The 12,914-nt window shown below is 48.2% G+C and overlaps 1 protein-coding gene across 16 annotated transcripts in view; it reads right to left on the bottom strand.

The window, feature by feature from the left end:
• Window positions 1-12,914, bottom strand: part of SLC5A11 (solute carrier family 5 member 11) — a 91,345-nt gene that overhangs the window by 66,051 nt on the left and 12,380 nt on the right. For 10 of the 16 annotated variants that reach the window (XM_015125824.3, XM_001098708.5, XM_077986599.1 and 7 more), the window contains exons 1-2: window positions 6,314-6,363; window positions 5,893-6,096 (exon numbers count right to left, since the gene is read on the bottom strand). The gene's annotated coding sequence lies outside the window, so the exon portion shown is untranslated. Of the gene's footprint in view, window positions 1-5,892; window positions 6,364-8,827; window positions 8,954-12,914 lie in introns of those variants that run through there. The other 6 variants (XM_077986597.1, XM_077986596.1, XM_077986603.1 and 3 more) reach the window with 3 other exon arrangements.

The following is a 12,914-nucleotide window of genomic DNA, read 5'->3' as shown; positions in this document are numbered from 1 at the left end:
CCAACTCTGCCTCCTATGAGCTCCGTGATCGTGGGCAAATCACCTCTCTGAGGCTCAATTTGCCATCTACGAAATGAGGTTAATAATTAGACATACGTCACAGGTTTGTTAAAAGCAGTAGGCATGTTCATTATATGTGTAATGTGATTAAATACAGAGTACTTGTTCTGTTCCCCATCCATTTTATAAAACCGTTTTTTAAAAAGAGAGCATGACTTGGGAGGCTGAGGCAGGAGGATTGCTTGAGCCGAGGAGTTTTTTGTTTTGTTTTGTTTTGTTTTCTTGAGATGGAGTCTCACTCTGTCCTCCAGACTGTAGTGCAGTGGTGCAATCTTGGCTCACTGCAACCTCTGCCTCCTGGCTTCAAACGATTCTCCTGCTTCCGAGAGATTTGTCTGCCTTAGCCGCTGGGCTAGCTGGGATTACAGGCGTCTGCAACCACACCGAGCTAATTTATTTATTTATTTATTTATTTTTATTTTTTTATATTTTTAGTAGACATGGGGTTTCACCATGTTGGCCAGGCTGATCTCGAACTCCTGACCTCAGGTGATCTGCCTGCCTTGGCCTCCCAGAGTGCTGGGATTACAGGTGTGAGCCACTGCCCTGGGCCCAAGCCCAGGAGTTTGAGACTGCATTGAGCTATCATTGTGCCACTGCATTCCAGCCTGGGTGACAGAGTGAGACCCTATCTCTAAAAACAATAAAAATAAAAATAAAAATAAAAAGAGCAGGAACTAGGCCGGGTGCAGTGGCTCATGCCTGTAATCCCAGCACTTTGGGAGGCTGAGGCAGGTGAATTGCTTGAGGTCCAGAGTTTGAGACCAGCCTGGCCAACATGGTGAAACCCTGTCTCCACTAAAAATACAAAAATTAGCTGGGCATGGTGGTGTGCACCTGTAATCCCAGCTACTTGGGAGGCTGAGGCAGAAGTATCGCTTGAACCTGGGAGGTGGAGGTTGCAGTGAGCTGAAATTGTACCACTGCACTCCAGCCTGAATGACAGTGCGAGACTCCATCTTAAAGAAAAAAAAAATGCATAAACTTTGTGGTCAGGCAAACCTTGGCCACTCATGTGCATCAATCACGTTTTCAAATCACAGCCTCCCTACAGGCAGGACTCTGATTAACTCCATTGCACAGGTGAGGAAAACAAAGCTGAGGCCAGGTCTAAGGCCACACTGCTAGTAATGACTGAACCAGGGCTCCAACCCAGGTTTAACTCTAGAGCTCCTAACTACCCCGAGACACGTGGTCCTTGGTGGGGAAAATTCCAGATGTGATAAGGACTGGCACGGGTCGCACCTCCCAGACTGGAAGCCACTCGCACCCTTTCCTACCACTCCGGGGCTGCAGTGGCGCTGACTGCCCGCAGCACTGCAGCAAGCTGTGCCCTGGCCTGGCCTGGATCTAGGGAGGCTGGTGGAGGCCGCCCTACAAGAGGGAGTCATTCCTGGAAGGCAGAGAGAGGCTGTCTGGGACTAGAACTGCCAGAAGAAGGAGCTAAATGACCACCCCTGGCCTCCTCCACCAGTTGATGCCATGGGGTTCATAGAAACAGAGAGGTCTCTAGAGAAAGGCCAAACAGACAGATCCTGGCTGGGCTCAATGGCTCATGCCTATAATCCCAGCATTTTCGGGGGGAAGATTGCTTGAGCTCAGAGTTCGAGAGCAGCCTGGGCAATGTAATGAGACTCTTTTTTTTCCTCTACAAAAAATTTTTAAAAATTAACTTGGCATGGTGCTGTGTGTCTGTGGGCCTGGCTATTTGGGAGGCTGAGGCAGGAGGATTGCTTACGCCCAAGAAGTTGAGGCTGTAGTGAGCTATGATTGCACCATTGCACTCCAGACCCTGTCTCAAATAATAATAATAATAACAATAATAAAATTAAAAATTTTAAAAAGACATCCCAGGATTTGAGGCTGAAGCAGAGGCCAGGATCACCCCTAGTCCGTTAGGGAGAGCCACAGCTTCAGGTAATGGAAAGAAATTCTAGGCACGGCAGGGCAGGGCAGCATTCCCTGAATGGTCCACAGCAGGGTAACAGGGCATATGCCCAGTGAGTGCAGGGGACTTGGCACAGTGTTCTCCTCCACCTGCCTTTCAGAGATGACCTTGTCTCATATTCTAGAGAGAATAGACATCACAGAGCAGCTTCTGAGTCCAGACCTGTCCATCAAAATGCCAACACGGTGTCTTTCATGGAGACTTTTTTTTCCAAGGCAGTCTTTCTCTGTCATCCAGGCTGGAGTGCAGTGGCGTGATCTCTGCTCACTGGAACCTCCACCTCCTGGGTTCAAGTGATTCTCCTGCCTCAGCCTCCTGAATAGCTGGGATTACAGGTGTGTGTCGCCACACCCAGCTAAGTTTTCTGTTTTTTGTAGGGACGGGGTTTCACCATGTTGCCCAGGCTGGTCTCGAACTGCTGACCGCAGGTGATCCGCCTGCCTCGGCCTCCCAAAGTGTTAGGATTACAGGTGTGAGCCACTGTGACCAGCTTCTCATGGATACTTAATAGACATCTGAAAGTTCACACGTGTGAGTTAGAGACGAAGTTCTCCAGCCCAAGCACGTGCTTCTCCCAGTCGTCCCCATCTCACTAAACGGCAGCTGCATCCACTCTGCCACTCCAGCCAGAAAGCTGAGTCATCCATAAGGCATTAATTCATTTGTTCACTTATCAAGTGGTCTGTGAGCGCCTCTATATGCCAGGCACTACATCTAAGCACCAAGAGTGCCTGGTATGCAAATGTCTCATCGAAGAATTCATAGCATCTCTTTCTCACCTCCCAGAATCTATTCACTCCCAATTCCATTCTCTCCTACTTCCAGAACATAACAAATCCATACATTTTCCCTCATATTTAGTGCTATCACCCTTGTCTGAGCCACCATCACTTCTGTCTAGGTTAGAGAAAGACCCTCCAGTCTTGCCTCCCCAATATCCATTCTTGCTTCCTTTTTATTGTACTATTTTATTTTGTTTTAATTTACTTAACTTCTAGAGACAGGGTCTTGTTCCCTTGTCCAGGCTGCAGTGCAATGGTGCCATCATAGCTCACTGTGGCCTCAAACTCTCGAACATCTACGCTTAACGAATCCTCCCACCTTAGTCCCTCAAGTAGTTGGGACCACAGGTGCATGCCACCATGCCTAGCTAATTTTTTTTTTTTTTTTTTTTTTTTTTTTTTGAGATAGGATCTCACTCTGTTGCCTGGGCTGAAGGGCAGTGACACAAACACAGCTCCTGCAGCCTCAACCTCATGGGCTCAAGTGATCCCTACACAGTGCTGGGATTACAGGCATGAGCCACCATGCCTGGCCTCCAGCTAACTTTTTATTTTGTCATTTTTTGTAGAGACGGGGTCTTGCTACATTGCCCAGGCTGGTCTCAAACTCCTGGCCTCAAGCAATCCTCCTGGCCGGGCGCGGTGGCTCACACCTGTAATCCCAGCACTTTGGGAGGCCGAGGTGGGTGGATCATGAGGTCAGGAGATCGAGACCATCTTGGCTAATGCAGTGAAACCCCGTCTCTACTAAAAATACAAAAAATTGGCCGGGCGTGGTGGCGGGCGCCTGTAGTCCCAGCTACTTGGGAGGCTGAGGCAGGAGAATGGCGTGAACCTGGGAGGCGGAGCTTGAAGTGAGCCAAGATTGTACCACTGCACTCCAGCCTGGGTGACAGAGCGAGACTCAATCTCAGAAAAAAAAAAGCAATCCTCCTAAATTGGCCTCCCAAAGCTGGGATTACAGGCATGAGTCACTGCACCCGGCCTTGCTTCCTTTTAATCTGCCCCTCACATGGAAGTCAGAGAAATCTTTAAATATGAGCCAGATCAGATCATTGTCCTGCTCAAAACATCTCCATGCTTCTGAGGTGCTTTGTTGTGCTTCCAACCCCATCACATTCTAGCATTCATTTTATTCCTAGAACACGACTTCTGGCCTCAGGGTCTCTGCCATTCTGTTCCCTCTGCCTGGGATGCTCTTCCCTGCACTCTTTGCTGGACAAGGTCCTACCCATCCTTTAGATGTCAGCTTGCTGTGTGTGCCCAAAGGAGCCCCCTCTTGGCCTCAATATAAATTGGGTCCCCAAGCTTTTTGCTTTCATGGCAAACACAACTTCTCATCACAGTCTAATCAAGTCTAACATCTGATGTGTGTGATCCTCTCATTACCCCTTGTCTGCACTACATAGCAAGCCCCATAAAGAAGGGTTCATGCCTCTGTCACTCTCATTGTGTCCCCCAAACAGGCATGCAATCAATGTTGGTACAACAAACAAATGTGGGATTTTTAGAGCCTTTGTTATGGACCCTTTGCACGCTGTGACCTCCCAAAAAAGGGACGGTATTTTCCCAAGTCCTACCTGCAGGGTGCCCGATGGGCTAGGACACTTCTGTCAACCATTGCCCAGAATGATTCAGCAGAACACCATTTGAAAATCACTGATTGGTGGGGCAGTGGTTTGTTTGGTGGAGATGTTTTGATGCCTGTAATCCCAGCACTTTGCAAGGCTGAGGCGGGAGAATAGCTTGAGTTCAGGAGTTTGAGACCAACCAAGGCAACACAGGTAGACCCCATTTGTACAAAAAATAAAAATTAAAAAGTTAGCAGGGCATGGTGGTGTGCCTGTAGTCCCAGCTGCTTGGGAGGCTAAGGCAGAAAGATCGCTGGAGCCCAGGAGTGCAAGAATGCAGTGAGCTATGGTCGCAGTACTACATTTCAGCCTGGGCAACACAGCAAGACCTGTGAAAGAGAAGACAGAAGAGAAAAGAGAGAGAGAGAAAAGAGAGAAAGAGAGAGAGGGGAAGGAAGGAAGGAAAGAAGGAAGGAGAAAGAAAGGGAAAGAAAGGAAGAAAGAAAGAAAGAAAGAAAGAAAAAGAAAGAAAGAAAGAAAAGAAAGAAAGAAAGAGAGGTGGGAAGGAAGGAAGGAGAAAGGGAAAGAAAGGAATAAAGAAAGAAATAAAAGAAAGAAGGAATGAAGGAAGAAAAGAAAGAAAGAAGAAACAGAGAGTTGGGAGGGAGGGAAGGAAGGAAGGAGAAAGAAAGGGAAAGAAAGGAATAAAGAAAGAAATAAAAGAAAGAAGGAACGAAGGAAGAAAAGAAAGAAAGAAGAAAAAGAGAGTTGGGAGGGAGGGAAGGAAGGAAGGAGAAAGAAAGGGAAAGAAAGGAATAAAGAAAGAAATAAAAGAAAGAAGGAAAGAAAAAGAAAGAAGAAAAGAAGGAAGGAAGGAAGGGAGGGAGGGAGGGAGGGAGGGAGGGAATCATGTCTCAGCTTGGCCACCCACTATTTGTATTACCTTGAGCAAGTTATTTAATGACCCTTAGACTCTGTGTGTGAATTAGGGGTGGCTGTACCTACCTTACAGGGTTTCTGTGTCAGTTAGATGAGATCTAAATGTAAAGTTCTCTGCACGTGTCTTCACTGTACCAGTGAAGACTTGTATTTGCCTTGTAGTTAATAGCAGCTGCAGTTGTAGTAATACATTCCTCTAGCTTTTTTTTGCTTATGTGGATATATTTATCTTCATTATCTCTGGGTAACACACCTGTGGGGTGGGTCAGCCTCAGGTTCATATCCCCATTTGACAGATAAGGAACCTGCCACTCGGTGAGGCAAAATGTTTGGCTCAATGTCCCTGACCTTGGTTAAGTGGAAGAGCTGGGACCCACGTACGGTGCTGCTGGCTGCCAGCTGCTGGCTTCACACCACCATGCCCACCTCACAAACACACTCCATTGTCCTGGTGCATGACAAGCTTTTTCTGTAGAGAGGGCTGAGCTTCCCCTGCCCCACAGGTGACAGCTGGAGTCCTTCTGCCAGCACCTGTCCCCAGACCATCTTCCCAGTTTGGAGAGTGGCTGTTTGGGGGCAGGGGGTGTCTTACCTTATTTCAGATGCAGGGCTCACCTGCCCTGGGGGCTGTCAGTGGCTTCTAAGGCACTAGAAGGTGGCGATGGCTGTAAGGAGGGAGACACCCAGGATCCTCTCCCTTTGCAGCCAAGAGCTTCCAGAGACAGCAGTGACCTTCCTCTTATATGCCTGCTGCTGAGAGCCTCCAAGCAGGTCAAACTCCAAACTCCAGCCTCAGCTGTGGCAGGGATTAAAGGAAGCGTGAATGATCTCCCCAGAGGCAGAAGAGAGACCGGGCCCAGCCCAGGACCCTTGAATTCTGAGCAGATGGGGAAGGTGACATTCCCCATGCTTTGCCCACACTGTCCTCCACCAGGGCCCTCACCTGGGGGGACCCATGGCATGGAGGGGTTGGGGAGATGCTGGAGCCCAAGGCACCATCCTGCTTCACTCACCCACTCTTCCACTGTCCCGCCTCCATGCTGGGGACAGGCAGGCTTGGGACGAGCTGGAGGAAGCGGGGGGAGGAAAAATGCTGGCGGGGGATGGAGGGGACAGAGGCAAAGTGCCAGGAGGGACGTCCAGTCACAGCCCTCACCGCAGTGGCAGCAACAGGAACAGCAACCACTGCTTGTGCCCCTTTCCATACACTCCCCAGACGGAGGCACGGCAAAGAACAGGTGTCTGCCTGAGGTCGGGAGTTCAAGACCAGCCTGACAAGCATGGAGAAACCCCGTCTCTACTAAAAATACAAAATTAGCCAGGTGTGGTGGTACATGCCTGTGATCTCAGCTACTCGGGAGGCTGAGACAGGAGAATCACTTGGACCTGGGAGGAGAGGTTGCGGTGAGCTGAGATTGCGCCATTGCACTCCAGCCTGGGCAATAAGAGTGAAACTCCGTCTCAAAACAAACGAACAAACAAAAAAACAACAACAAAAAAAAAAAGAGCGAGAGAAGAAGGAGTGTCTGAGGTGCTGAAAAACTGTCAGGAGTGACCAAGCCATGACCAGGAGCCCACATCAGGCCCAGGACATCAGGAAAGCCAGCGGGGCACAGCGAAGGTTTCTGCTGGATGCTCAAAGCATCCAAAACTTTCTTTTCTTTTTTTTTTTTTTTTTCTGAGATAGGATCTCACTCTGTCACCCAGGCTGGAGTGCAGTGGTGCGATCACAGCTTGCTGCAGGCTCAAACTCCTGGGCTCAAGTGATCCACCTCAGCCTCCCGAGTAGCTGGGACTACAGGTATGCACCACCACGCCCAGCTAATTTTTTCATTTTTTTTTTTTGGTAGAGACAGAATCTTGCTATGTTGCCTAGGTTGGTTTCCAACTCCTGGGTTTAAGTGATCCTCCTACCTTGGCCTCCCAAAGTGCTGGGATTACAGGGGTCAACCACTGTGCCTGGCCAAATACCAAAACATTTTTAAAATAGGTACTAGTATTTGCAAACCAAGAGGCTTGAAACATAATTCTAGAATGCTCACTTTTCTAGAACGACCTGAAGATCTGGCCTCTCCAGGCCCCCATGGCCACAGGACAGCTGGGGAGTTGTGGCCACCCCCTCTCACTCCTTCACTGGGCCTGCCAGGCTCTGGGGGTCCTTAGCTGAGGCCCCTGTCCTGGCACTGGGTAGCTAGAAATAATAGCAGTGGTGAACACGTGCCAGGCTCTGTTCTAAGTGCGCGACATGCCTTTACTCACTTGGGCTTTCTAACAACCCTTGAAGATGGGTCCTGTTACCTCTGTCTTACTGATGAGCAAACAGAGGTAGAGGAGGTGAGTCACTGGCCCAAGGTCACCCCGCTTGTAAGTGACACAGCAGGATTTCAGCCCAGGCCACTTGGCTCTAGAGTCCTACAGGAGCAGTGGAGAGTGGCTTGGCCGGATAAAGGGTGGCCTGGGTGAGCAAACACTGGGTGACTGACCAACACCAGTATGAACGGGGCCTTTGGGGGAGGGACCTCCCCTGGGGGACAGATTTACAGAAAGAACAGCTGGGATTGGAGAACAGGGCCAGACAGAAGGCCACAGATCTGCGATCTGCAGCAGGGGCCACAGCACCAGGAAGGGCAGTGGGGTGCCACTGAGGGTGCGCTGCTTCGCCAACCTGGGGTCCAGTCCTGACTTCTCGGGAATGTCTGGGGCACTTTAGCCATGTGCAGCGTGTCTACAGAAGAGGTGTGGCAGTGAGTGAAGCCGGGCAGGTGGAGCTGTGGCTGACCCGAGAGCATGTGTTCTAGCTGAAGTGGGCAGCCACAACCCAGCTCCACCTGGGGGAAGACAGGCCCAATGCGGTCAGAACTTCTGATTGTTCTAGAGAAGTTCTGCCAAGTTTCATGATTATGCATCCATGAGGGCCAAATGTGGCCCGCTCAACCCTTGGCTTGTCACCTCTGATGGTTTCTCTGATTGTCAGGTTTTTCAGTTTTTATCCTCAGTGCTATAAAGAATAGGAGAGGTGGAGTGCAGGGGCTCATGCTATCATCTCAGTGCTTTGGAAGCTGAGGCAGGAGGATCTCTTGAGGCCAGGAGTTAGAGACTAGTCTGGGCAACATAGTGAGACCCCCATCTCTATACAAAATAGGAAGAATTAGATGGACATGGTAGTGTGCACCTGTAGTCCCAGCTACTCAGGAGACTGAGGCGGGAGAATCATTTGAACCCAGGAGTTCAAGGCTGCAGTGAGCCATGATAGTGCCACTACACTCCAGGCAACAGAATGAGATCTCAACTAAAAAAAAAAAAAAAAAAAAAGAACTATATAACCACTTTAGAGAACTATTTGGACATTTCTTATAAAGTTATCATACACATTACTGGGGACAGTGGCTCATGCCTGTAATCCCAGCACTTTGGGAGGCCAAAGTGGACGGATCACAAGGTCAGGAGTTCGATATCAGCCCGGCTAATATGGTGAAACCCCGTCGCTACTAAAAATACAAAAATTAGCTGGGTGTTGTGGCGGGCACCTGTAATCCCAGCTACTCGGGAGTCTGAGGCAGGAGAATCATTTGAATCTGGGAGGTGGATGGAGGTTGCAGTGAGCTGAGACCGCGCCATTGCATTCCAGCCTGGGTGACAAGGCGAAACTCCATCTATAAAATAAAATAAAATAAAATAAAGTGACCATACACCTCCCCCATGACCCAGCAATTTCACTCTTAGATATTTATCAAGAGAAATGGAGACATAAGTTCCCAAAAAGGTGTGTACACAAGTGTTCATGGTGGCCTTATTCAAAACAGTTTCTAAGTGGAAAGAATGCCAATTCCATCGACAGGTGCGTGGAGAAAACAAACTGCGGTGCCTCTAACACTGCGGAAAAGTTTCATTGAAAGGAATGAACTACCCAACCCACGCAACACCACGGATGAATTGAAGACTCGAAGAAACATTACGCTGAGCAAAAGGAGCTGACCTGGGCTGCGCACAGTGGTCACACCTCTGATCCCAGCACTTTGGGAGACCACGGTGGGTGGATCACCTGAGGTCAGAAGTTCGAGACCAGCCTGGCCAATGTTGTAAAATCCCATCTCTACTAAAAATATAAAATTAAATTAGCCTGGTGTGGTGGTGTGCACCTGTAGTCCCAGTTACTCGTGAGGCTGAGACAGGAGAATCGCTTGAACCCAGCAGGTAGAGGCTGCCGTGAGCCAGGATCATGCCACTGCACTCCAGCCTGGGTGAGACACAGCAAAACTCCATCTCAAAAAAAAAAAAAAAAGAAAAGAAAAGAAAAGAAAAAGGAGCTGACGTGAAAAGAGTACAGACCTTATGATTCCATTTATGTGAGATTCAAGAACAGGAAAGATGCATTTGTGATGACAGAAGTCAAAGAGCGGGACCCAGTGAACAACTGGAAGAGGATGGGAGTGTGCTCTCAGAGATGATGGAAATGTCTATTATCTTGAATTGGGTGGTAATTATATGGTATATACAATTGGTAAAACCCAGTGAATTGAAGGATTAACACTGAAATGCATTTTTTTTTTTTTTTTTTTTTTTAATGAAGTTCACTCTATCACCCAGGATGGAGTGCAATGGCGCCATCTCAGCTCACTGCAACCTCTGTCTTCTGGGTTCAAGCGATTCTCCTGCCTCACCCTCCCAAAGTGCTGGGATTACAGGCGTAAACCACTGCACCCGGCTGACTCATGCATTCTATTGTATGTAAAGTATACCTTTTTAAAAATGACAGCAGATGGCCGGGTACGGTGGCTTATGCCTGTAATCCTAGCACTTTGGAGGCTGAGACAGGCAGATCACGAGGTCAAGAGATCGAGACAATCCTGGCCAACATGGCCAACATGGTGAAACCCCATCTCTACTAAAAATATAAAAATTAGCTGGGCGTGGTGGGGTGTACCTGTAATCCCAGCTACTCGGGAGGCTGAGGCAGGAGAATCGCTTGAACCCAGGAGGTGGAGGTTGCAGTGAGCCGAGATAGCATTATTGCATTCTAGCCTGGGTGACAGAGCGAGACTCCATCTCCAAAAAAAAAAAAAAAAAAGAGCAAAGCAAATATACAGACAGTGAATTCACACAGAGCAAACACACCGAGCAAATACGGTTATTGCGAGTCTGTCTCCCAGATTTTAGTTCCAGCCTATTGTCACCACGTAAGAACGTGGGTCTTATGTTGCCAGCATTCCTTTTTCAAGAGAAATCTCAAAGTCTGGGGTTTTTTTTTTTTTTAATGGGAACTCTGATGACTTGTAAGGTTTGGCAAATTCAAAAGCAACAAAAATAGTTAAAATGCAGGGTGTGTCAAATGATGCACGGGGCTCTGTTTGGAACCTGTATTCTCGGGTGGCATGTTCTCCTAGTGGGCTCAAGATGTGATTTCTTCCTGGATTTTCTACAGACTTTTAATAACACACTTTCACCTACCCACATCCCTAACAACCCAAATGTTGTTATTTGTTGCAAGAACTGAACAGAGCAAACCCTCAAAGCTGAAATAGATAAGCTTTCCTAGGCAACATGCAAGCCTGGGAGAAGGAGTCCCTGTTAAGACAAGATACATTTGTTGACTTAGTAACCGTGAGCCCTTGGGCAGGTCTCTCAGCCTCTCTGAGCAGTCAGTTTCCTCCCTAGCTCTCCCAAAACGGTGCAATCCCCTAAGTTAACCATGAGCTGCCTACCTGGCATTTAGTTGACACTGAGCATTTCAAGGCTTATTCTTTCTCTTTAGTGTGGCTTCAAAGGGGGAAAACTACACTGTTTCTTCTCTCTCTCTCTCTCTCTCTCTCTCTCTGGTTTTGTTTGTTTCTATCTCCCAAGAGTCACGGTTCTCACAAACATGGCTTGCTTTCCATCCACAGTAGCTGCAGGAGAGATGGGGCTGGGCATGGTGGCTGACACCTGTAATCCCAGCATTTTGGGAGGCCAAGGTGGGCAGATCGCTTGGTCCCAGGAGTTTGAAACCAGCCTAGGCATCATGGTGAAACCTTGTATCTACAAAAATTAGAAAAAAAAAAAAAAAAAAAAAAAAAGCTGGGTGTGGTTGTGTCCACCTGTAGTCCCAGCTACAGGAGGCTGAGGTGGGAGGATCACTTGAACCCAGGAGGTCAAGGCTTCTCCTCCTCCTCCTCCTCCCCTTCCCCCTCCTTCCCCCTCTCCCTCCTCATCCCACCTCCTCCTCCCCCTCCTTCTCCTCCCCCTCTTCCTCTTCCCCCTCCTCCTCTTCCCCCTCCTCCTCGTCCTCCTTCTCCTCCTCCCCCTCCTCCCTCCTCCTCCTCCCCCTCCTCCTCCCCCTCCTCCCTCTCCTCCCCCTCCTCCTCCTCCTTTCTCTTTTTGACCTTCTCTTTCTCCTTCTTCTTCTCTTGTTTTTTACTTTTTCCAGGCTGGAGTGTAGTGGCACAATCTTGGCTCACTGCAACCTCCGCCTCCTGGGTTCAAGCGATTCTCCTGCCTCAGCCTCCCAAGTAGTTGGGAGTACAGGCGCCTGCCATCATGCCCAGCTAATTTTTGTATTTTTAGTAGAGATGGGGTTTCACAATGTTGGCCAGGCTGGTCTCTAATTCCTGACCTCAGGTGATTCGCCCACCTCGGCCTCCCAAAGTGCTGGGATTACAGGCGTGAGCCACTGCACCCAGCCCACTTCTTAATACTAAGTTTTTTTTCTCTATTCAAGAAAGTCCAGTGTAGTTTTCCAGAGATTAAGTGGCATGAGATGTAGTAACAGACTGAATACAGAAGCAAATATGAGATTCCAGCTGTCTTCTCTTAAACTGGGCATTAAAAAGATTTGCAAAAAACGTAAAACAATGCCACTGTTTCCAATAAATCTTTTGGGAAAATATGGGACTTAAAAAAATAAAAAATTATTTAACATGCAGTAGGTTTACTATTCTTTAAAAAACAGTATGTAGGCCAGGCGTGGTGGCTCACGCCAGTATCCCAGCACTTCGTGGGGTGGACCACCTGAGGTCAGGAGTTCAAGACCAGCCTGGCCAACATGGTGAAAACCCATCTCTACTAAAAGTACAAAAATTAGCCAGGCCTGGTGGTGCGCGCCTGTAATCCCAGCTACTCGCGAGGCTGAAAATCACTTGAACCCAGGAGGTGGAGGTTGCAGTGAGCCGAGATCGTGCCACTGCACTCCAGCCTGGGCGACAGAAGGAGACTACATCTCAAAAAAAAAAAAAAAAAAAAAAGCAGTACATATTTATAATTGTTTCTTAATTTAAATGTGGTAAATATCTATAGCTATCGTCTACATAACAAAAGCTCCTTGGGGTCCCTTGGTGTTAAGGGGTCTGTGACCAGTTTTAGAACTTGTGCTCTGTGACCAACTTGTATGAGCCTGTGCACCTAGGAAAACTCCTGTAAATGTTATGTCTAAACCCAAAGCCACATAATCTGTTAAAAGGTGTCTTCTAATGAAAATAGACCCTTACTGGAAAGCCTATTTATGGCAGCAGATTCTGTTGGGGTACAAGCTGTTTATACCTCAATAAACCTTGCCGGTTAGTGCATAGTAGATTGTTAATGAATCAACAAGGTCTTTAAAAATTAATCACTAAACACTTTAACAGCAGGTCAACCATGACA

This window comes from Macaca mulatta, chromosome 20 (genome assembly GCF_049350105.2).
Source record: "Macaca mulatta isolate MMU2019108-1 chromosome 20, T2T-MMU8v2.0, whole genome shotgun sequence".
Classification (NCBI taxonomy): domain Eukaryota; kingdom Metazoa; phylum Chordata; class Mammalia; order Primates; family Cercopithecidae; genus Macaca; species Macaca mulatta.
The sequence above is the reverse complement of the archived record's forward strand: the minus strand, read 5'-3'. Positions and strand labels throughout refer to the sequence as shown.